Source organism: Nicotiana tabacum, chromosome 15 (genome assembly GCF_000715075.1).
Source record: "Nicotiana tabacum cultivar K326 chromosome 15, ASM71507v2, whole genome shotgun sequence".
NCBI classification, from domain to species: Eukaryota; Viridiplantae; Streptophyta; class Magnoliopsida; order Solanales; family Solanaceae; genus Nicotiana; species Nicotiana tabacum.
Window position 1 is genome coordinate 49,107,776 of NC_134094.1, and position 24,887 is coordinate 49,132,662.

The window sequence follows — 24,887 nt, forward strand, 5'->3', positions numbered from 1 at the left end:
TTTCATGGCTATTTTCAGATATGTTTTTTGGGTTGAGGAGGTCGAGATTTGCAGCCAGTTTGTGGGCGATTTTTCTCTTGTTTTCGCAGCCGTTTTTGGGTGAGAGGGTGGTTTAATGGAGGTATTTTTGAAAGAAGATGAATGTGTGGTCCGTTCGAGTTGATCAAGGGAATGAGGGCAGCGACTCTGTCCTTTTTGCGGAGGGGGATCTGTTCTTTTGAAGGAGGGACATGTGAGGGGGTTTTGAGTGGGGACAAGAATGGGGGACAAGCATATGGGACATGAGAAAGTGGAGTGGGGACAAAGTGTGGGGGGACAAAGAGTGGGGGCAAGGGAAAGTGGAGTGGGGACACGCGTGGGATGATGGGAGCGGAAAAGATGGAGTGAGAAGTGAGGTATTGGTGAGATGAGTGGGAAAACTTCAAGCACGGTCAAAAATTAGATGCTCACAGCATGCCCCTCTTTGCTTGGAAACATGAAGAGTTTTCAGGCAAAGAAAAGATGAGCGATATGACTAATTTTTGGCCATACCGTTATTCAAAAGGGAAGAGATAAGAGAAAAGAGTGCGACCGGGTCTTGGTTATGGACAACCTACATATCCCGGATTATGATGAAATTACGCCGCGTACAGTTCAAGGAAAAGGATGGAATGCTTAGTTGGAGAGTCGAGTAAGGTTCCGTCGAGGCTTCGGTCTGTAGGCCAGTTATTACATTAAAAATCAAAAAGAAACTTAACAAACCTATCACCTATGAGTTACAAGATTCCTATGTATAAGTCTTCTAAAATTTGATCTTGAATCTTGACTGGTTCTTCACGCAGACTCTGATCTGAACCTTGATGCTTGCTAGCTGCAAGTGCTAGTTCATTCTTCTACGACTTCTTTTAATCAAAACGAGAGATGCAATGCACGTAACTTAAGTCGTCTTGAGCAATCCATATCTTTTCAATTTGCTTCTGCATTGGGATTCACTTCTCTCTCTTTTTATCCATTTATTTTGGATTGAGACTTCTTCTTTTGTTCATCTCGAACCCTATGCCTCGAGGTAAAACCTGCTCAGACACCACAACAAATAAATGAACGAAATTTTTCTGCCCCAGTTTTTACTAGGAAAATTTCGTGAGTTATTGTAACAAAATTTTAAACTACTTCTTTATTGAAAACAATAAAAGATCGGGAATGGTGTACCTTGAAAAGATCATGATGATTTTATTTTTGTTTTTTTTTTCTTTTTTGGATGGTGTTCCTATATTGTCCAAAAGATGTCTCAACTAAGGACTGGTGTACCTTATGTTGGAATAATGCGACTAAGGAATGTTATACCCTATATTGGAAATAATATCAGGGAGTGGTGTACCATGCATTTAAGCTCAAATCAACTAGGGAGTGGTGTACCATGCATTTAAGCTCAAATCAACTAGGGAGTGGAGTACCCTAAGTTGGAGAACACAGTTAGGGATTGGTGTACCCTATACTGGTAAGGAGATTAGGGATTGGTGCACCCTATACTGAAAAGCAAATATAACCAGGGAATGGTGCCCTGTATTATTGAGAAGAAAATATAACCAGGGGATGGTGCCCTGTATTACTGAGAAGGAAATGTAACCAGGGGTTGGTGCCCTGTATTACTGAGAAGGAAATGTAACCAGGGGTTGGTGCCCTGTATTACTAAAAAGGAAATGTAACCAGGGGTTGGCGCCCTGTATTACTAAAAAGGAAATGTAACCAGGGGTTGGCGCCCTGTATTACTGAAAAGGAAATGTAACCAGGGGTTGGCGCCCTGTATTACTGAAAAGGGAAATGTGACCAGGGGTTAGCGCCCTGTATTACTGAAAAGGAAATGTAACCAGGGGTTGGCACCCTGTATTACTGAAAAGGGAAATGTAACCAGAGGTTGGCGCCTTGTATTACTGAAAAGGAAATGTAACCAGGGGTTGGCGCCCTATATTACTAAAAAGGCAATGTAACCAGGGGTTGGCACCTTGTATTACTGAAAAGGGAAATGTAACCAGGGGTTGGCGCCTTGTATTACGGAAAAGGAAATATAACCAGAGGTTGGCGCCCTGTATTACTGAAAAGGAAATGTAACCAGCGGTTGGCGCCCTGTATTACTGAAAAAATGATGAATCCCCCTAGGCGAAAAGGTTCTACCTGGGTTAAGCTACGTAAAACAACATGAACGAAGAGTACTTCTACTCGGAACTATGAGTTGGATCCCGCCTAGGAGAAATGGTTCTACCTGAGTTTAAGCTAAGTAAACCATCATGAGCGAAGAGTACTTCTACCTGAACTATGAGCTGGATCCCCCTAGGCGAAAAGGTTCTACCTGGGTTAATCTATGAAAAACAACCTGGGCAAAGAACACTTCTACCCGGAACTATGACCTGGATCCCCCTAGGCAAAAAGGTTCTACCTGATTTAAGCTTCTATAAAACAACCTGGGCAAAGAGTACTTCTACTAGGAACTATGAGCTGGATCCCCCTAGGCGAAAAGGTTCTACCGGGGTTAAGCTACGAAATAACTTGAGCGAAGAGTACTTCTACCCGGAACTATGAGCTGGATCCCCCTAGGCGAAAAGGTTCTACCTGGGTTAAGCTACGAAAAACAAGCCTGGGCGAAGAGTACTTCTACCCAGAACTATGAGCTAGATCCCCATAGGCGAAAAGGTTCTACCTGGGTTAAGCTACGAAAAACAGCTTAGGCGAAGAGTACTTCTACCCGGAACTATGAGCTTGATCCCCCAGGCAAAAAGGTTCTACCTAGGTTAAGGTACGTAAAACAACCTAAGCGAAGAGTACTTCTACCCGGAACTATGAGCTGGATCCCCTAGGTGAAAAGGTTCTACCTGGGTTAAGCTACGAAAATGAAATGTATGGACAGTAGTGATGCATGCTGAAAATAAAATAAAATGGATATTTTGAGGGACTTACCTTTGGTGATATTCGTCCTTTGAGAATCGCCATTCTGCATTGCTTTGTTCCTGTTTCAAACAAAGAAAAACTGTGAGTTTTCAAAGTAGTGGTTGGTTTGCGGCCTTGAAGTCTTTGGCAGCTTGACTTTGTGTCCATCTTCTTTTGATGATGCTTTCAACCAGCCACTAGATGTTTCGTGAATACCACTTACATTTCTGGCCCCGGAGAGCCTTTGACTTTTTAAACTTTTACATGACGGTTGGTCGCGTGGGATTTAACCTTTTCAAATTTATTTTTCCTTTGGGGCATTTCACTTTCGACTTCTTTCCTCCAAAACTTTCAATTTCAGAGCATTGAGGAACCTTTGGCTTTTCAAACTTTGCCAAAATTGTTAGCCATTTGGGACTTAACCTATTCAACTTCATTTTGCCTTGTAGACACTTTCAATTTGATTTCCTCCTTTCGAGAGTTTTTGATTTCAAAGCATCAGCCACCATGGCCAGTCGGGGTTGACTTGATGCCCCTGCCAAGGCTGGGTGCCTCTTGAATAGTAGCTTGTATCAAACGAAAGCCCTATAAATCAATTTTGCTATCCCTTCTTTGCCTAAGTTTTGGAATAGAGTTAGACCGAAAGGGATTCAAAGAAAAACAAACAATGGAATGGACAATGAATTTAGACAAGAGGTATCCCTTTCGGGGGAAGGAAAGAAGAACTTATCTGGAGTACATGCGGACTTCAATGAACATGACATGCCTTTTGGACTGGATGCCTGATCTGTGTAAACCATCCGATTCTTAGAAATTCATCACATATTTTGCCTCGAAACCGAGAAACCTTGCCCAGGACTGTCAATACCAATGGTTGTGAAGATCCTCTTTTCGATCAGTAGTGCCCTTTGCGGGTTTTCACCAGCTAATCTCTCTTATTTCTCTTCTCACCATCGTCTTATAGTGCCCTTTGCGAGTTTTCACTAACAAGACTCTCTCATTTTTATTTTTTCTGCTCTGCATCGCCTTATGATGGTCGTGAGGGTTTTCACCAATAAGACTCTCTTATTTTATTTCTCTCATTTGGTTGTATTAGATCCAAGTAACTGTATCCTCCAATTCTTGAACATTCTCGTTGATAGAATGGAAGGACTTGAAAAGGATTTGGGTAAAAAAGATTTGGATTTAATTATAACTTTGGAACCTTTAAGGTGAAACCATCTTCGACCATCTGTAACATCTTCCCCAGTTTCAATTTCTTTTTTTTTCTTTTTTTGTTGGAAATATTCATTTTTATTTTGGTGTGACTGAACCCCAGAGAAAGGCTACCTACGTATCCTTTCGGAATCAAGTCGAACGTAGTTCAAGAAATTTTGTTTCTGATTTTCTTTTGTTTTTCCTTTTTTTTTCAATTTTTATTTTTTATAACACTTTCAGGTTCCAAAGAGGGTAATCAAAGAAAGGGAACCGACTCAAAGGGTTTGCAAAGGTTGATAGTACTTGGATAGTAAGAAAGAAAGCCTTCTTCATCCCAACCAGAGAACATTAATGTTATATAGAGGATCAAACATAGTACCTTTTGACTGCACCTGCGTTGACATTGTTTGGGGGATATTTCCTTCGATGTTTCCCAAGTACAACACTCTCTTTTGGCAGTACTCTCGTTACAATATATGGAACTTTTGACATTTTCGATTCTTTATTTTATTTCCTTAAAATTATCTTCATTACATTCTGATTTTTGATTCATTATTTCAAAGTCTGACAACGTTTTAGGATTTGGGCCTGAAGTCCACAGGCATGTCATGTAATCAAAATCTGCATTTAACAGCACTGAAAAGAGAATAAGAAAGTGACAAGATTAAGAAAAGAGACATTCCCAGACAATGAAATATTAATTTTATTTGATTTTTTTTTTTTTATTATTATTATTATAAAATTTTAAAGATAGAAGGGTTTACATCGGAAAGTAAGACAACAATGTTAAACATCTGGATCACACCCTGAAATAATCCGAATGTGGAAAGGATAGCAAAACCGGATACTGAGACTCCCGTCTGATAGGGAACTTTCAGGTTTGGCAACCGTGTTTTGGCTTTTCTTCTGTCTCATCAATGGATGCAATGGCCTTCAGTGCCGGATCAAATTCCTCATTTTCATAAATCATTCCGACTATGGCCCAGTGTTGTGAGCAGGCATGGGATTATTTGTCACATCACGAGCCTCCTCGTCTTGAAGAACTATTGCCTTGACCTTGATGAGGTCTTCCACTGCTCTTTTGAGAGTTCAACAATCTTCAGTGTCATGTCCCACTACTCCGGAGTGGTATTCACATCTAGCATCAGCTCGGTGCGAGGGGGAGTCGGGGTTTGGCCAGTTCGGGGCCATTGGCTGCAACAGACCTTTCCTGAGTAACTTTTGGAACAAGCTAGAGTATGATTCACCAATAGGGGTGAACTGATTCCATCTGAGGGGATCTCTTGGGCGAGGATTGTATTGGGGAACATTTGGTTTGGGATCATATGGAGCTTGGTAGGGAGGGGCATTTCTGGGAGGTGGAGCTCAGTTTTGTGTATAATGTTGTGGTCGTGTGCAAGATTGCGCGTTCATCACCTCATAGGGATTCGGTGCCACGACATAAGAAGCATCTTGATGGGGATAATAGTGTTGTGGACCTTAGGAAGCATATATGATTGGTTGAATGCCATGCGGGCTCCCCTCGAGCTGGAAGCCATCATGGCTCTCTCTTCTCTCCCGTTTCTGTTCATCAAACCCCCCGAACTATTCTGAACGGCCTGTGATGCGGCTTTAAAAGTAGCTTGACTCAAGATTCGGCCCGTTTTCAAACCATTTTCGACCATCTCCCCAATTTTGATAGCCTCAGCGAATGGTCTACCCATAGCAGACATCATGTTCTGAAAATAATCAGGCTCTTGAGCCTAGGAAAAATAGTGATCAACTCATGACTATCCATGGGTGGCTTAACTCTTGCCGTTTGCTCCCTCCACTTGATGGCATACTCCCTAAAGCTTTCCGTAGGCTTTTTCTTCATATTGGACAGGGAATTGCGATCTGGTGCAATATCAATATTGTACTGGAATTGGTTGACAAAGGCCTAGTCCATGTCGTCCCAGACATGCCAGAAAGAGATATCTTGGTCAATGAACCATTCACAGGCTACCCCCATAAGACTTTCCCCAAAATAAGCCATCAACAATTCTTCTTTTCCACCTGCACCCCTCAACTGGTTGCAATACCTTTTCAAGTGGGCGATAGGGTCGTCGTGTCCATCATACTTCTCAAATTTTGGGGTCTTGAACCCTGGTGGAAAATGGATGTGAGGGAAGATGCATAGATCACTGAACGAAACACTTTTGTGACCACCTATTCCTTATATGTTTTGTTCTTGACTTTTCATTTTCCTTGTCATCTCATCTGGCTCACCTGTCTTGGCATGCTTTTCATTTTCCATTGGTGACTCGTACTGAAGAGTCTGATTGCATGGAGCCGAGACCCTGAAAGCCATATTTGGAGAGTTGTATTGGCCATCATAAGCCTGTGGTGGTGGCTCGTTGTTTGGCCTCGTCATAGGAGGTTGTTGCAAAATTGTATATACCAGCACGCCAGACACGGCGAGAGGGGTGTTCCTCACCGGTGCGATTGGAGGTCGTATATTAGAGGTACTAGGGGCAGCGTGGAGGCTGTAGTTTGGCACATACCCCGGTGGTAGAATGTGATCCCTCACTGCATGGAGCGGTGGTTGAGTAGCCCAGGGTACGGTGGAAGTTCCCTCCGAGGGACCCTGGGGTGGAGGCTGACAAAAAACCCAAGCTTGATATACATCGGACAGTTGTTGTCTCAATTTTCTTATTTCCTCCGATTCATGCTCAACTGACGGACCGTGGGGATTGTCACTGAGCAACTCGATTTCATCACTGTTATCCATTACTACCGTTCCCTTTGATCTGGTGAAGTAATGATGTGTTGCCAGTTTCACCACAAACCAACCACCTTAAGCCTACTATATAAAAGACAACAAACGTGTTAGGGTTAGACATTTTATAGATATGAATCACACGTAATATGCCACGCTCCTAACATTATCACCATTTGTTTTCTTTTCCCCTCACACCTCATTTTGATCCCTCATCTTAGAATCGTTGAAAAATATTTTGATCGAACCTTTTGTGGATTGCCTACGTATCATGTCGCCGCATGAATCAGATCATTACGTAGTTTAGGGAGATCGGGAATAGACTGACCCATTTTTCTTTTTCTTTTTTTTTATATTAAAACTTTTAAATATTTTTTTTTTTGAATTTTTTTTTCTTTTTATGGAATTTAGAATTTTTTTTATTTTTTTAAAAAAGAAGAAAGAAAATATTTTGGATTTTGATTAGAAATTTTGTTTTTTGTTCTTTTTTTATTTGAATGAAAGACTTCGGAAAAGCAGAAAAATATTTTTGGATTTTTTTTTTTGGATTTTCCAAGGAAATAATTCTAAAGAGGGAATCAAGGAAAGAGAAAATATTTTTGAATTTGTTTTTTGAAAATTGGGGCCGAAACCGATGAGGTTTGCGTACGTATCTCACATCCGGTGAGAATCAGACCCGCGTAGTTCGGTTAAACCAAATATTTTTTTTTGATTTTTATGAAAATTAATCTTTAAAAACCCTACGCACTAGACCACATCACTTTTTTTTCCTCCGTTCATTCAACTGATTTATGCTAAAGTCGGTCAACATGCAAGCCTCCCAAATAATGCAACAAAAAACACATAACATGAACATATTGGTCTCAACAAGGTACCTGTTCTAAAATAAAACCCGGCCCCTGTGCCTAGCGCTGCTAAGTCAAATTCATATGATGCAAATAAAGCGAACCTACTAGGGATATCCGCCATGAGATTTTGTTCTTCTAAGTTTAAATCATAGTGGATAAGGTATCTAGACTGCTTACTCGAGCGGACAACTCGAGCGGACAACTCGAGCCGAGGAGGGTTAGCGTACCGGTAGCATAGCTTTCCGGCTTAGCTGGTGGTTGATAGCATCAAGGACAAGGATAGAGTTTTGGAAGCTCTAAGGCCATTTACAAGATCTCAAGCTAAAGAGTTGCACTCTAAGGTTGCTGGACTTCAGTGGCAAATAAAGAAGCTTTTAATTGTAGAGGAAGAGCTCAAACCCAAAGTAGATGAATTATTCAATTTTTACAATTATTTGGTGATCCAAATTGAAGTCCAAGAGGAGGAAGATTGGGCCACCAAATCAGCCCTTGAAGTCCACCAAAGGGGCTCAAAATGAGCTTAAAAGAGGTCCAAAAGGGGGTGTTTCAAAGGGAGCCCAATTGGAGTCCAAATCAATGGCCCAAACTAGTAGTTTTAAGGTCCAAATCTGCTCCAAAGGGATTTGGCCGCCCCCACCTAATTGTAATGACTTTTCTTACTCCTTAGCAATCACCCTACCTAATTGTAATGACTTTTTATGCCTTAGCAACCACCCTACCTAATTTTAAGGACTTTTTGTGCCTTAGTACTCCTATAAATAAGGAGTTCTTCTCATTCATTGAGACACTTCATTATTGATTAAGTATATCATACTTTGAGAGTTCTTTTGAACCTTTGTTACTTGTGCTTTGAGATTTATCTTTCAACCTTTACTAGTTCATAGTTCAAGGTAGTAAGATTACTTCTCTATTGTGATATCTTTGATTTCTTTGTGGTATTCTTAGAAGGCGATTAATACTAGTTATTAATTGTTGTCTCAAGTTACTCGTAAAGCGGTCAAGATCCGAATCTATTGTTTTGATTTGCTTTTAAGTAATGGCGTTTGATTTCTTCAATAAATCAAGACGTTGTTGCTTTGATCTTGTCAAGGCTATAGAACTTGCGTTCTTGGAAGTTCTTGGAATTCTTTCCTTGAATTTTCCCATATCCTTTATTTTCTGCCCTTTAGTTCTAGTTGTTCAATTTCTTATTGTTATTGCTTCCGCATTTACTTTTCAAATTCTTACTCTAGTTTGGATTCCCGACCTTGTCGTTATCAAGTGGTATCAGAGCGGTTCTATGAATGTTTCGTTCTTGATAACTCTGGGAATTTCTTGAATACTAAGAGCGAATAAAAAAAAAATGAAAATCAATTTTTTAAAAAAAATTACTTGCTCTCTAGGAACTTTCTTTTGTATCTAATTTGTTTCCAAAAACTATCAAAGGAAACAAGAAGAGGGGATCCCAGATTTCAAAGATACGACAAAAATTCAATTTTTCTTACCTTTCTAATCTAAATATATAATCATTTCCTTTTTGTTCGTGTCTTGTTTCAACCGAGCCTAATAGTTCTAGGATTTGGTTCTTCTTTCATTTGTTCCCCAAAAATCTATATTTTACTACTAAGAACTTTATACGAGTTGGGTTTAACTATAAATCTACAAAGTATTTCGTTCAAAGGTTATTTCGAGAGAGAAAAAAAGGCAAAGTGTGTGTGAGAACAATTGATGAAAAATTCAATTTTCTGATACAGTTTAATTATTTAAGATGTCACATACAGGTAGTGATGATGAACGAAGGGTTCTCCAAGAAGCCGAAATCAAAGCAAGAAATGATTTTACCTTGCAAGTAATCATCAACAATTCGAAAGTTTGAATTTGCAACTCCAAGAGATGAGGGACACCATTGCTGAGCAAAATGATACAATAGCTGAACTTAGAAGGGAAAATAATGTTAGGCCCCAAGCTAGGAGAAATATACCCCTTGCTCCCATTGTAAATCAAGAAAACCCAATAGATGATTTTAATGATATCGATTTTGATAGGGTGGGAAGAGATAGGAGGGGACAAAGAGGTAGAGTAGAAGATGATAATATAAGTAGTATAAAGATGAAGATGCCATCTTTCAAGGGAACAAGGGATCCAGACTTGTACCTTGATTGGGAGAGAAAGGTTGAAGCCATATTTGACTGCCACAACTACTCTGAGGGTAAGAAGGTTAAACTTGCTATTGTTGAGTTTTCTGACTATGCTGCTATTTGGTGGAAAAAGCTTACTAGGGACAGATTGCAAGAAGGACAAGCACCAATTGCTACTTGGGCTGAGATGAAGAGGGTGATGAGAAAGAGATTCATACCATCACACTTTCAAAGAGAGCTACAACAACGCCTTCAAACATTGAAGCAAGGGTCCATGTCTGTGGATGAGTACTTTAAGGCTATGGATATGGCTATGATCCAAGCTAATTGTATGGAGGAAGAAGAGGCTACAATGGCTAGGTTTTTAAATGGTTTAAATAAGGAAATAGCTGATGTAGTAGAATTACAACAATATGTAACAATAGATGAGTTAGTTGATTTGTCTGTAAAGGTAGAAAATCAAAATAAAAGAAAGCAAGCTAGCTCATGGAAAGGTCGGTCAAACACCATCTCCAAGAAGCCATGGTCGAATCAAGAGATGAAGAGTTCTTCTAGACCTCAAGAAGACAAGGATAAAGGTAAATTTGAGAACAAAGATGGAGGTAAAACCTTTAACCCTAAACCTTTTACACCTTCAAGTTCTATTCAGTGTCATAAATGTAAAGGAAGGGGACATATGATGCATGAATGTCCAAGTAGAATAAACATCATTCTTAGAGAAGATGGAGGATATGAGAGTGAAAAAAGTGAGGGAGAAGAAGAGGGAGATGTGAGTAATGATGATGATATAGAACTACCTAATGATGGCATGATTGGGGTAGTTAGGAGGATTATGACTATCAATTTGGGAAGCAATAGTGAAGAACAAAGGGAGAATATATTCCATACTAGGTGTGGGATAAAGGGGAAAACTTGTTCTATGATCATTGATAGTGGTAGTTGTGCTAATGTGGTGAGTTCATACTTTGTGGAAAAATTGGGACTTGCATGCATGAAACACCCTACTCCCTATAGACTCCAATGGTTAAATGATAGTGGTGAACTAAAGGTAAACAAACAATGCATGATTTCATTCAATATTGGTAGATATGAGGATGATATTCTTTGTGACATAGTCCCTATGCAAGCTTGTCATATCTTACTGGGTCGTCCTTGGCAGTATGATAGGAATGTTTTTCATGATGGAAGGAAGAATAGATATTCTCTTGAGCTAAATGGCAGGAAATTTACTCTTGCACCTTTATCTCCTTCTCAAGTGTTTGAAGATCAAAAGAGATTAAGGGAAACAATGGGAAAACCAAGGGGAGGGATAAAAAGTGAGCTTGAGGAAAAAGAAAAGAAAGGAGGCCAAGAGTTGGAAAAAAAGAGAGATGGTCGAGAGAAAGAGAGAGAGGGCAACAATTTGAGAGAAGAGATAAAAAGGGGCTTGAATGAAAAAATAGAAAGTCTTGGTGAGTGGAAAGAGGCTAAGGAAATAAAAAAAGAGAGTTTTATATAAAAGCCAAAGAGTATTTAAATGCAAGAAAAGAGGGGTTGCCCATAATACTACTTACTTACAAAGAAGTTTTGATTAATTCTGAGTTACTAACTTCTTCTTTGCCAAGTAGTATTTCTTCTCTTTTGCAGGATTTTGAAGATGTATTTCCTGAAGATATTCCTAATGGATTGCCACCTTTACGTGGCATTGAACATCAAATTGATTTCGTGCCTGGATCACAAATCCCAAATAGGCCTGCTTATAGGAGTAATCCAGAAGAGACAAAAGAGCTTCAAAGGCAAGTTGAGGAGCTGCTTGAGAAAGGCTTTGTGAGAGAGAGCATGAGCCCTTGCTCTGTTCCCGTCCTATTGGTACCCAAAAAGGATGGAACTTGGAGGATGTGCGTGGATTGTAGAGCAATCAACAAGATAACGGTAAAGTATCGCCATCCTATTCCTCGTCTTGATGACATGTTGGATCAATTACATGGATCCAAAAGGGACTGTGGCATATAATGGATGGGAGTTTGCATGATGAGATAAATCATATGAACTGGAGCAGTTCTGTTCAACTTTTGAAGGTTCCACCATCCATTTTTCTAGAAATGAGCAACCGTAATTTTACCTGGTCTACCCCCTTCACTTCTGTGATTAGCAAGTGCACCTGTACCCAACCTGTTATCCCACCAAAAGCTACAATTTCCAGAGTGCAACCTCCATTGAATATATTTCTCTGCTTTTTTTTGTTGGACATCATCTTCTTCCAAGCTTGTGATTGTCACGTGTCCCATTTCTTAGATATTGGGTGTGATCTTTGACAGTATTTAGCTCTAAGAAAATTGCTCCAGAGAAAGGTCTTAGTTCTAAATATCCACCATTTTTTGAATCTCATTGATTGACAAACATCTTCCATTGTTCTAAAATCAATTCCTCCTTCAATCATAGGAAATGATAGATTATGCGAAGATGACCAGTAATATTTGTTCCAGTCTTTTTCCATGCCCCAGAAAAAGTTAGCAGCCAGTTTTTCAATCTGCGTCGAGACAGTTTTGGGAGGGGGGAGTGCTGAAAGAAGATGAAGGGGCATAGATTGTAGTACATGTTTAATTAATGTAGCTTTTCCTCCATATGAGAGAACTCTGCTTTGCCATCCTTTGATCCTACCTGCTACTTTGGCCACAATGGAATTAAAGTACACAATTCTCATTCTGCCAGTGTAGAGAGGACAACCTAGATAGGTGATTGGAGATTCTTTCTTGCTGAAACATGTTACTTGCTGGATTCTTCTGACAGTAGAATTAAAAGCAGATGGAGAGGTCATGAAGTGACTCTTTTGTTTATTGATCTGTTGACCAGATGTTTCCTCATATTTACTGAGGATCTGAATGATTTTCTTTAAAGAACTCATGGTGCCAGATGTGAAGATTATGATATCATCAGCAAAGCTCAAATGATTGATCTGTGGTCCTCTCTTCTTCATATAGAAACCATTGAAAAACTGATCATGGGACAGGTTGTTGAGCATTCTGGATAGTAATTCAGTTCCAATGATAAACAAAGAGGGAGCCAGTGGGTTACCTTGTTTCAGCCCCCTAGTAGAGTGAAAGAATCCACATCTAGTACCATTTATGATGACAGAGTACCAGTTCTTTTACATTGCTCTCCATATCATGTCAATGATTATCTCATTAAAATCCATCCTTCTCAGCATTATGCATGTAAAACCCCAGGTAACTCTATCATAAGCTTTGGCCATGTCAAGATTGATGACCACATTAGAGCCAATGTTAGGTCTTTTAATTTCTTGAACAATTTTCTGTGCCAACATTATATTTTCTGATATGTTTCTTCCTTTCACAAAGCTAGCTTGATTTGCAGAAATTATTTTGGGAAGGACAGGAGCCAGTCTAGAACAAATAACTTTGGATATGATCTTGTTCAGGAACTTGCTGAGGCTAATTGGTCTGTATTCTGTAAAGGAGTAAGGATATTCCACTTTTGGTAGAAGTACCAAGCAAGAATTAGTCATGAACTTTGGCATAGCAGCACCTCCAAAGAAGTCCAAAACCACATTCAACAAGTCAACTTTGATACTATGCCAGGATGATTGGAAGAACTTTCCATTCATTCCATCAGGTCCTGCAGCACTTGATGGACTCATTGAAAAGACTACTTCTTTGAGTTCTGCCAAGGTAGGATCTTTATTAAGTAGCTCATTGTCCTCTTCTATAATCAAAGATGGATACAGGACAACCGATCTTCTCTGATAGCACCTCCTATTTCAGTGAAGATGTTCTGAAAATATGTGCATGCTTCTTCACCAATATCCTTATCCCCTTGAACCCATTCTCCTTCATCATCTTTAATTTTATGTATGAACAACTTCCTTCTTCTCCCTCTAATTAGGCTATGAAAATATCTGGAATTAGCATCCCCTTCTTTAAACCATTGCAGCTGTGTTTTTTGCTTTAGGATGGACTCTTCTAGATTCATATATCTCACATAATTAGCTTGAAGTTCATGAAAGTTATGTCTATCATAGCCATCATTGGTCTGGGCCCATACCATCTCATCTTACTTCAACTTGTGTTCATATTCTTTGGCTTTCAGAAAGATATCTCCATATTGTTGTCTAGACCATTTGCTTAGAGCATTGGACAAAGATTTAAGCTTTTGGTAAAAATTCCACATGGCATTGCCATTGACTTCTTTGTTCCAGACCTCCTAAACTAGTGGAAGGAAGTTCTCATTTTCAACCCAGCAATTGAGAAACTTAAAGTATCTTTTGCATGTGTCCTATCTCACATTCATTTCCAGGAGAAGAGGATTGTGATCAGATCCTGCAGAGGAGAGATGAGTGATAGTTGTTGAAGCTGGGAAATTAGCCAGTTATCATTGACCAATCCCCTATCTAGTCTTTTCCACACAATACAGCCTTGGCCTCTCCCATTTGACCAAGTGTATCTAGGACCATAGAATCCTAGATCCACAAATCTACAATCTTCAATCATGCTCAGGAAATCCATACTTTTATTCATTTGATAGGGAATACCCCTAATCTTCTCTTCAACAGATCCAATCACATTGAAGTCTCCAATGATACACCAGGGAGTTGAACATATCTTAGACTTCTATCTTAGGGTTTCCCAAAGAGGTCTTATCAAAGTTATTTTGCATTTGGCATAGATGATAGTGATTTGGAAAGGTTCTGTAGCTTCAATATGTTGCAATGCAATGGTCAGTTGCTGCTCATCATGATCAATGACTATGCCTATGAAATCCTGATCCCAGAAAATTCAGATTTTATTATTAACATTGGAGGCAGAGTGTTGCATGGATAGTTGAATTCTATAGTGGTTGATGTGAGTGATGTCAAGGAAAGGTTCAAGGACTGCAATAAAAGATAGTTTATGGAGTTGTTTCAAGGTTCTAAGTCTCTCAATGGCACCAGCAATTCTGATTCCTCTTGCATTCCATATGATTGTACTAATCATGGGCATTATTTGGGAGTGGTTGACTTTGGTGGTGCTTTAATACTGGAAGCCTTACTTATGGTGAGGTAGTTGGGAGGTTTACTTCTAGGTGACAGGCCATGTGATTCAATTATTTTGTCAACATCTGTGGCACCATTGATAGCAGTAAGAAGCTGATTGCATGTATCATCTTCTTCCAAATCTACATTGTGTTCATCATCTGCCCCATCACCATTGTCAACCTCATTTTCTGATTGCATATGATTGTATTCATCTTCTTCAATCCCAGTAGAAAAGGATTTTTGACACTCCTCGGTTACTATTTTTATACCATCTACTTAGGAAGAGATATGCTCCCTAGGATCTGAGTGGATAGTCAGAGTTACAGTTGCATGCTATTGCTTCAGACCTATTTTCAGAACCCTACACCCTTTGTACTGTATTAGATTTGTTGCTATTTTAAGTATCTATAGGAACCACATCAGTCAATCTTTGGTGATCTAGGAGCTCAGAATTGGTTCCAAGATTCTGTGATCCATTAGCACTTGTAAAATTCAGAAGTTTCTATGCATTTTTTTGTTTCCTCATCTGCCTTCTCTTTTTCTAACTAGGGTTATTTTTTGGTTTTGTTTTAGTAATCTCTGAAGTAGCAGTAGTCTTTCCTTTATCAACCTTGTTTCTATGATCTTCACCAGTAGAAATAGAAATCACACCTTTCTCTGCTTGTGTATGTGGTGTTCCCTGAATGCCTGGATATTGAGAAGTGGTAGAAGGGGGTATTTGGTCCATCCTATGGTTACCAGGTTCCCCAACACACTCATGCTAAGGAATATCCACCCCCTTTGGATCCCCATTCTGAACCACTATAGGTTTCTCCTCACCATCCTTCTTTCCTTTAATAACTTAAATAGAATCAACATTAGCAGTAGGGGGATTAGAGGGATTGGGATGATTCTGAGCCACAGAATCTGCACTCTTCCCCAGTGGAGCTGGAGGATTGATAGAGGTTATACCTGTGCTTTGGGTGGTTGGATGCTCTTGTGATGGTAATTCTGCTTGTTTGTTTGTGTTTTGCTTTGGGATATAAACAACTTGTGTCTTTTTTGTGTTATTATGATGAATTCCTTTGAAGTTTCTTTTCTTTTGAGTCTACCAGTCCTTAGTTGAAGGTTGATTCCCTGTAATTTGGTGCATCTTCTCTTGTTGCTCTACTGTGTCTTGATTGGTGTTATTGTGATCCTGCTCCACTTGTTGTTGCTGCTTACCTTGATTGGGATGATGTGGTGGTTGTTTAACTCCAATTGATCAAGTACTTATATCTGGGGTGTTCTCTAAAGAGGCAGAGGAAATAGCTAGCCTTTTCTGCATATCTTCCTCTTTCAGTCTTTTAGGGCAGGCATGAGAGAGGTGACCAAGGTGTTTGCAGTAAGAATAATATTCAGGAAAGCTCTCATATTTGACCTCCAACCATTTTCCATCACCATTTACATTTTGGTCTTTATCAAAACCAAGTCATACATGAGAGGGTCTATCTTTTGTAAGATCAATTTGCATTTTGATTTTTGCAACACTGCCTCTGGTCTTTTAAAATGAAGCTAAGTCCAAAAATAGTGCCTTGCCTACTGAAGATAACAGAGGGGTGAGGATTTTCATATAATAGAAATGCCATAGAAGTTCAGGTATCACCACCCACACAGGCACAATGGGTGAGTCTTCATTTGGATTAAATAGTGGTGACCAAGCTTCCAATTTCATAATATGACCCTGAATATACATATAGCGCTTGGTCCAAACTGTTGCATGGTCGTACTCATTATCTAAATCAATATACACTGTTTTGGAGTTAAAATGAGCAATCTTCACTCCACCTCTGAGCTCTGTCTAAGTAATGATGCTTCTTCTAATGACCTCTCTCCTTGGCATTCTGTTGGAGAATTTTCCAACCATAGTATATTGACACCTGGCAGTCAATTTAACCATGTAATCATCCTTCTTGAATATCACTGTAGGCTTGCCTTGTTTAGTAGTGATCTTGGGAGGGGTAAATTCAATTGGAGTTCTTTCTTGAGCCAATTTTGATCTCATTTTGGTTGTAAATGAGTGGGTTACAGTTGGTGGGGGGTTCAGGAGTGCTTTGTGGCTTCATGGCTTGGTCTTTTGGTAGGATAGTTTGTGTGGAATTGGTAGCTGTAGGTTCTTGGCTTGGAGGGGTGTGAACAGGCATTTTGGGAGGAGTATATTTGGCTGGTCTATCAAAGTTAGTAGATACTTTTGGTTATGGAGGTTTGGACTATGTCTTTCCCTAGTTATCCTGAACATTTGTAACCTGGGATTTTGTCATGCCCCGAACCTAGGAGCGAGACAAGCATCTGGTGCCTCACCTAACCTGGCGTACCAAATTGCGACTAAGGGACTCTGAACATATAATGTCATACTTTGGCCACGGGGCCACCTTGCAAGACAATTTGCGAAGCAAAATATAAAACTGAATGGAAACTAGCGATAACTAAACATCAATATAAAACTAGGCTGAAAAGGCCGTCATAGCTACTACAGCTGACAAACCACCAAATTATACATACCAGGCCTACAAACCCAACATACTGCACTAACCAACAGGATATGTCTACAAGCCTCTACTGATAGATATATTGTGATCGGAACAGGGCCCCGACCTACCCATATTATATATATAATTACATACATAAGATGCACACAAAAACTTAGACCCGATAACTCCGAAGGATGTGGAGCTTACAGATCAGGCTAAACTCTGGAAACACCTACTGAGGAGGTCTACTCGTCTGTCTATCTGAACCTGCATGCATGAAATGCAGCATCCCCGAAAAAGGGACGTCAGTACGAAATAATGTACCAAGTATATAAGGCGATAACATAACTGAAAGTTGAAACTGAATTGATAATATAATAACTGAAAATAATTGGGAGTCAAAGATGATCTGGAGATATACTTACCTGTTGATACTGACTCAACTCCTTCAATATAGTAAGTAAAATAATTGTACGGCCTTATAAGGCTCGGTATATATAACTGCTCTGCTGTAGTAGGCTCGCTCATAGGCGCTCGGCCATACTAGGCTATGTATCTCGACCATGCTGGGCTCGCTCATAGGCGCTCGGCCACAGTAGGCTCGGTATATAACTTTCCATCTGATCAGAGGTTGCCAAATAGGGGCCTTCCCATCGATTATAGCTCGATGGTAATGAAAATACTGTAATACTGTATATATAGGCTTGCTGCTCTCTTGACTGGAAGAAGACAATACTAAATTGATTATTGAATCTCGATAAGGAATAATATTGTAACTTATGAGACTAGAATAGTGTGAATAAATTCATGAATATGAACTTCTCTTTTGTCTCATTACTAACACATGTAGCTACGAGATCATGCCAAAATGAAGGAAGGCTTAGCCTTAACATACCTTATCACAATCTTTTCAATCACCAAGTTGAACTCACCTCTTCGCACCTTAATCTACAAGAATGATAATAATACTATCGTTAAGTTACGAAAGTTACAACTATCGCACAACGAACGACAAACTTATTTTGTATTAAAACGGGCAGCATCTCACCTATAATCCTTACTTCCTCCAAATTCAAGATAACACCAACAATACAAGAACAGAACAATGACAACATATATACATCATTTTCCAGCCCTATATACACCATCAAATACTACAAAACAGCCCAACACACCCCAATCTCTTCATACACAAAACTACCACCGTAGTAGTGTCAAACGACCCGAAAATATTATGACGAACAACCAGCCAACCACCCTACATTTATATGGTGTTTCTACACCCCCTTCCTCCTCCAAAACTCCACAAAACAGTAGTAAAACACGCAGCTCAATAGCAACACAAAACAGTCCACAAAACAGTCCGCTACAAGTGAATAACTCGAACTCACGGCTTCCGATCACCGTCCCGTGAGTTCTCACAAGTATAAAACGACTTACCATGAATTTATAGAAGAAAAACTGGATGAAAGAGAGCAGTAAACTCACCTTATTTGTTGGATAACTCAGCTCCTATCTTGGTTCTTCAAACTCTAGGTTTTACCTCCAATTAGAACTTGAAAGGGAGAGAAAATCAATTAGGGTTTGTGGGAAATTTTTGGGAGGATTCTTTACAGAGCTTATGTCTGGTTATTATGCTCTATTTTAAGTCTAATATATGAAGAAAATAGGCCTTTAAAATGCCTCTTTGGACGACCCGAAATGGCCCATTTTTGGGCTTTCATTTAAGCAAGTAGGTGACACACCTACTTGTCACTTAGCAGCTTGCGCAGTATCGCAAAAATGCCCATATCTCACTACTCCGATGTCGTATTGACAAACGGTTTAATGAATTGGAAAATAGACTCATAGATATTTAATTTTATGGGTGGAACACCCCATAACTCTAAGTATATTGGGAGAAAATTGCAGTTAGATTTGACCTAAAGTTTCAGTAAAACTTATGAGTGTAACTTGTGATGACTTTCATCGACTTTTGTTCCACAACTCGCTTGACATTAAAACATAACACACGGATGTCATACGACTAATATAAATCATAACATAATCTCCTTATCATGTTAATCACCCTAGTCTCACCCCAAAGGTACATGTTATAACATTCCCAACTTGTCGACTTTCGATGAAACATTGTTTTATTCAATTGCTTTAGCTTCTGAACTGTCCAACCCTCTTTGTACTTGTTGTTCATGATCTTCAATATTTGTAACCTCATTGGTAACATGATTAACTTACTTTATATACTTTTAAATATTATCTCATTTTTGGTCCTACATTAGTTAGCTTACGACGCATTTTTACGTACAAAAATATAGGGTGTAACATCACTCCCCCCTTGGGAACATTCGTCCTCGAATGTTTACTCTTAGAGACTTTGGAAAATTTTGCCAGAGTATCCTTCGTACACTAGGTTAAAACCAACCTGCACGCAGCCAGAAAATATACTATGCATGCCACACATGGCCAATCTTTATAAATAGCAGCAATTTGCCTCACCGACCGTAAATCATAAATATTGAAAGTGAAAAATAAAAGCTTACCCGATGACCTGCTAGCCTACATAGAGCTATGTTGTAGCGTCCCATCTCGAACCATATCTTCAGTTTGAAATAGGTGGGGGTATTTAGACTTCATTTCTTCCTCCGATTCCCACGTCATCTCTTCTACATTCTTGCTCCTCCATAAAACCTTCACGGAAGCTACCTCCTTATTTCGTAGCTTGCGGATTTGTCGGTCTAGGATGGCAACTGGAATTTCCTCGTATGACAAGTCCTCTGTAATCTGTACATCATCTGTGGGCACCACTCGGGTAGGATCGCCAATGCACTTCCGTAGCATAGATACGTGAAAAACCGGATGGACAGACTCCAATTCTGAGGGCAACTCTAACTCATAAGCTACTTGGCCCACTCTCCGAATGATCCTATAAGGCCCAATATACCGTGGGCTAAGCTTGCCTTTCTTGCCAAACCTCATCACGCCCTTCATAGGTGATACCTTTAAGAATACCCAGTCATTAATCTTGAACTCTAAGTCTCGTCGCCGCACGTCAGAATATGACTTCTGACGACTCTGAGCTGTCAACAGTCGCTCCCGGATAAGCTTTACTTTCTCTATGGCCTGCTGAACCAGGTCTGGCCCATGTAACCCAGATTCTCCAACATCAAACCACCCTATAGGAGATCTGCACTTACGCCCATACAAAGCCTCGTACGGAGCCATCTGGATACTGGAGTGGTAACTGTTATTATATGCAAACTCGATAAGAGGTAGATGTTCATCCCAACTTCTTTTAAAATCCAACACACATACTCGTAACATATCCTCGAGCGTCTGAATTGTGCGCTCGGCTTGTCCATCAGTCTGTGGATGAAAAGCTGTGCTGAGATTCACCTGAGTCCCTAGACCTCTCTGAAATGACCTCCAAAAATGTGCTGTAAACTGAGCCCCACGGTCAGATATAATAGAAACCGGTACTTCGTGTAGCCACACTATCTCCTTAATATATAACTTTGCATAATCTTCTGCTGTATATGTAGATCTGACCGGTAGGAAGTGAGCTGATTTCGTGAGCCTATCGACTATCACCCATATGGAATCGAACTTACGATTAGAACGAGGTAAAGCCGTGATAAAGTCCATGTTTATCGCCTCCCATTTCCATGTCGGGATCTCTATAGTCTGCATTAGCCCTCCGGGCTTCTGGTGCTCTACCTTCACTTGCTGGCAACTAGTACATTGGGCGACAAACTCAGCAATGTTCTTCTTCATATCGTTCCACCAGTACACATCCTTAATGTCATGATACATCTTCGTCGATCCAGGATGGATGGAATACCATGAATAATGTGCCTCTCAAATAATCCTGTCTCGTAGCCCTGCTACATCTGGAACACACGAACGACCCCTGTATCTGAGAACCCCATCTCCTTTGAGCTCTAACAATGGCTTCTTCTGCTGCGGAACTCTCTCTCTCAACTCGACCAACTCTGGGTCCTCGTACTGCCTTTCCTTGACTTCAGCTATGAGGGATGATTTTGCAGTGTTTTGGAGTACAACTCCACCATCCTTAGAATCTACTAACCGAACCCCCAACGAAGCCAATTAGTGAATCTCTCTAGCTAATTGTCTTTTCTCGGGCTCTACATGTGCTAAGCTACCCATAGATCGGCGACTTAAGGCATCTGCTACAATATTAGCTTTCCCTGGATGGTAGAGAATGTTAACATCGTAATCTTTCAATAACTCAAGCCATCGCCTCTGTCGTAAATTCAACTCTTTCTGCTTGAAGATATATTGTAGGCTTTTATGATCAGTAAATACATCAACATGAACACCATATAAATAATGCCGCCATATCTTAAGTGCATGGACAACCGCAGCTAACTCGAGGTCGTGGGTCGGATAATTCCTCTCGTGCTTCCTCAACTGCCTTGAAGCATACACAATTACCTTTCCATGTTGCATCAGGACATATCCTAACCCGACACCTGATGCATCACAATACACGGCATAACCCTCTAGACCCTCTGGAAGTGTTAGAACTGGAGCTGAGGTCAACCTGTTCTTAAGATCTTGGAAACTCCACTCACAAGCCTCTGTCCATTGAAACTTAGTTTCTTTCTGTGTCAACTTCGTCAATGGTGCCGAAAGGGAAGAAAAACCCTCTACGAACCTCCGATAGTATCCTGCTAAGCCTAGAAAGCTACGAACCTCTGTCGGAGTGGTAGGTCTAGGCCAAGATTTCACGGCCTCAATCTTCTGAGTGTCCACCTTTATCCCTTCATCTGATACAATATGCCCCAAGAATGCTATAGACTTCAACCAGAACTCACATTTAGAAAACTTAGCATATAACTTACGATCACGGAGGGTTTGGAGTACCGCTCGCAGGTGGTCCGCATGCTCATCCTCTGAACGGGAATAAACTAGAATATCATCAATAAATACTATCACGAACAGATCTAAAAATGGCCGGAATAGGCTATTCATCAAGTCCATAAATATGGCGGGTGCATTAGTCAACCCGAAGGACATGACAAGGAACTCGAAGTGGCCATATCGGGTCCTGAAGGCTGTCTTCGGAATATCTTTTTCCCGAACTCTAACCTGGTGGTACCCTGACCTCAAATCTATCTTTGAAAAGAATCTAGCCCCCTGCAATTGATCAAACAAGTCATCGATCCTTGGAAGTGGATACTTATTCTTAATAGTTACCTTGTTCAACTGCCTATAATCGATACACATCCTCAGCGAGCCGTCTTTCTTCCGCACAAATAGTACTGGTGCACCCCAAGGTGAGGTACTGGGCCTGATGTAACCTTTCTCCAACAAATCTTTTAACTGCTCCTTCAACTCCTTCAATTCGCCAGGTGCCATTCTATACGGAGGGACGGATATTGTTTGAGTTCCTGGAAGCAAATCGATGCTAAAATCAATCTCTCGCTCTGGAGGAATACCTGGAAGCTCATCTGGAAACACATCTGCATACTCTTTGACTACGGGAATAGACTGAAGTGTAGGTATCTCAGCATCTGCATCTCTAACTCGCATAATATGATAAATGCACCCTTTTGCGATCATTTTCCTCGCCTTCAGATAGGAAATAAACCTACCTCTGGGTGTTGGTGTATTACCTACCCATTCAAGGACTGGCTCACCCGGAAAATGAAATCTGGCTGCCTTTGCTCGGCAATCAACTGTGGCATAGCAAGCTGCCAACCAGTCCATGCCCATGATAGCATCAAAATCCATCATCTCTAGCTCAACTAGGTCAGCTGAGGTCTGACGACTACAAATGGTCACCGTACAACCTCGGTAAACCCGTCTAGCAATAATCGATTCTCCGACCGGTGTAGATACCGCAAAAGGATCACTTAGTATTTCAGGCACTATACCAAACTTCCTCGCGACAAATGGGGTAATATACGATAAAGTAGATCCTGGGTCTATCAAAGCATAAGCATCGTGAGAGCAAATGGTTAATATACCTGTCACAACGTCTGGTGAAGACTCCTGGTCCTGTCGACCCGCTAAAGCATAGATACGGTTCTGATTACCACTTGAACTGGAACCTCTACCTCTGCCCCGACCTCTACCAGCCGAAGACTGAGACTCGCGCCCTGAAGGATGCACGGACATAGATGATCCTGTTGCTGAACTCGCTGGTTGTGCCATTCCCCCCGAATCTCTATTTGGGCAATCTCGCATCATATGCCCTGGACGCCCACATGTATAACAAGCATCAGAACCTGCTCGGCATTGGCCCAAGTGTCCTCTACCACAGATGTCACACCGTGGAGGAAATGACCATGTCTGCGCAGATCCTCGCTGTCGCTGCAAACCCGATGCCCGTGAGCTCTCACCTGGTCCTGACTGAGTATAGCGGTCATACCTATAACCCTGTAACCGAGGTGGCAGAGGCCTAGATGGCCGTCCGAAGTACTGGGTCCTGTAACTACCCTGAGATTGCTCCTGAGACCTGGGAAATCTCATCCTCTTATGTTGCCCTTGCTGAGCCCTCTCTGTACCCTGCTGCCGACGCCTACCCCTTTCTATATTCTGGGCGAATGCCTGAATCCAGGAGATATCCATACTATCCTGCAATGCAGCGGTGGCACATGCCTCGGTTAACTCTCAGGCTAACCCTGCTATAAACCTGTGAATCCTATCCCACATAGTAGCAACTATGGATGGTGCATATCTGGCCAATGAGTCAAAACGGAGACTATACTCTCGAACACTCATATTACCCTGCTTGAGGGCTAGAAACTGATCGACTCGAGCCTGTCGGATCTCCCGTGGTAAGTACTGGTCAAGGAAGGCATCTGAAAAATTCTCCCAAATAGCTGGAGGTGCATCACGTCCCCTGGACCTCTCCCATCCCTCATACCAAAGGATGGCTATATCTCGGAGTCGAAAAGCTGCTAGCTCAACTGCCTTTTTCTCCGTGGCATGCATAACACGAAAGATCCTGTGAAGCTGATCTATGAAATCCTGCGGGTCCTCCCTCTGATCTGTCCCCGTGAACTCTGGGGGACTCAAAGCAATAAACTCTCGGACCCTTGAACTCCCAGACCCCTCAGAAGTTCATGCACTAGCTGATGCCCTAGCCTGTTGCTGGGTAGCTACCAACTGTGTCAACAAATGCACCGCACTCCTTAAGTCTAGATCTGATGGAAGTGGAGGGGGAACTGGATGTGCGGTTTCCCTAGGAATCTCCATAGTTGGTGGAGGAGCTGGTAATGGCTGAGTAGGGGTCTCACCTTGAGCCTCAGACTGGGCCCCATCTACTGGGGGTACCCTGCTGGTCCCCTCACCTACTGCTGTATCTCTCCACTGGCTAACCGTAGTCTTCCTAGTCACCGTCATCTGTGCATGCAAACACCAACACATAAGTTTAATTCAAATTTCCTATAACTCAGTTCTGTAGCACGATTTAGATTTCAAAGAAGGGTAACCAACTCCTAAATGCCCTGTAGTGCCCTGCTTATATAATGTGGTGCACAACACATCTATAAACAAGACTCTACTAGACACGGCTTGTAGACTCCCTAGGATAGAACTGCTCTGATACCAAGTTTGTCA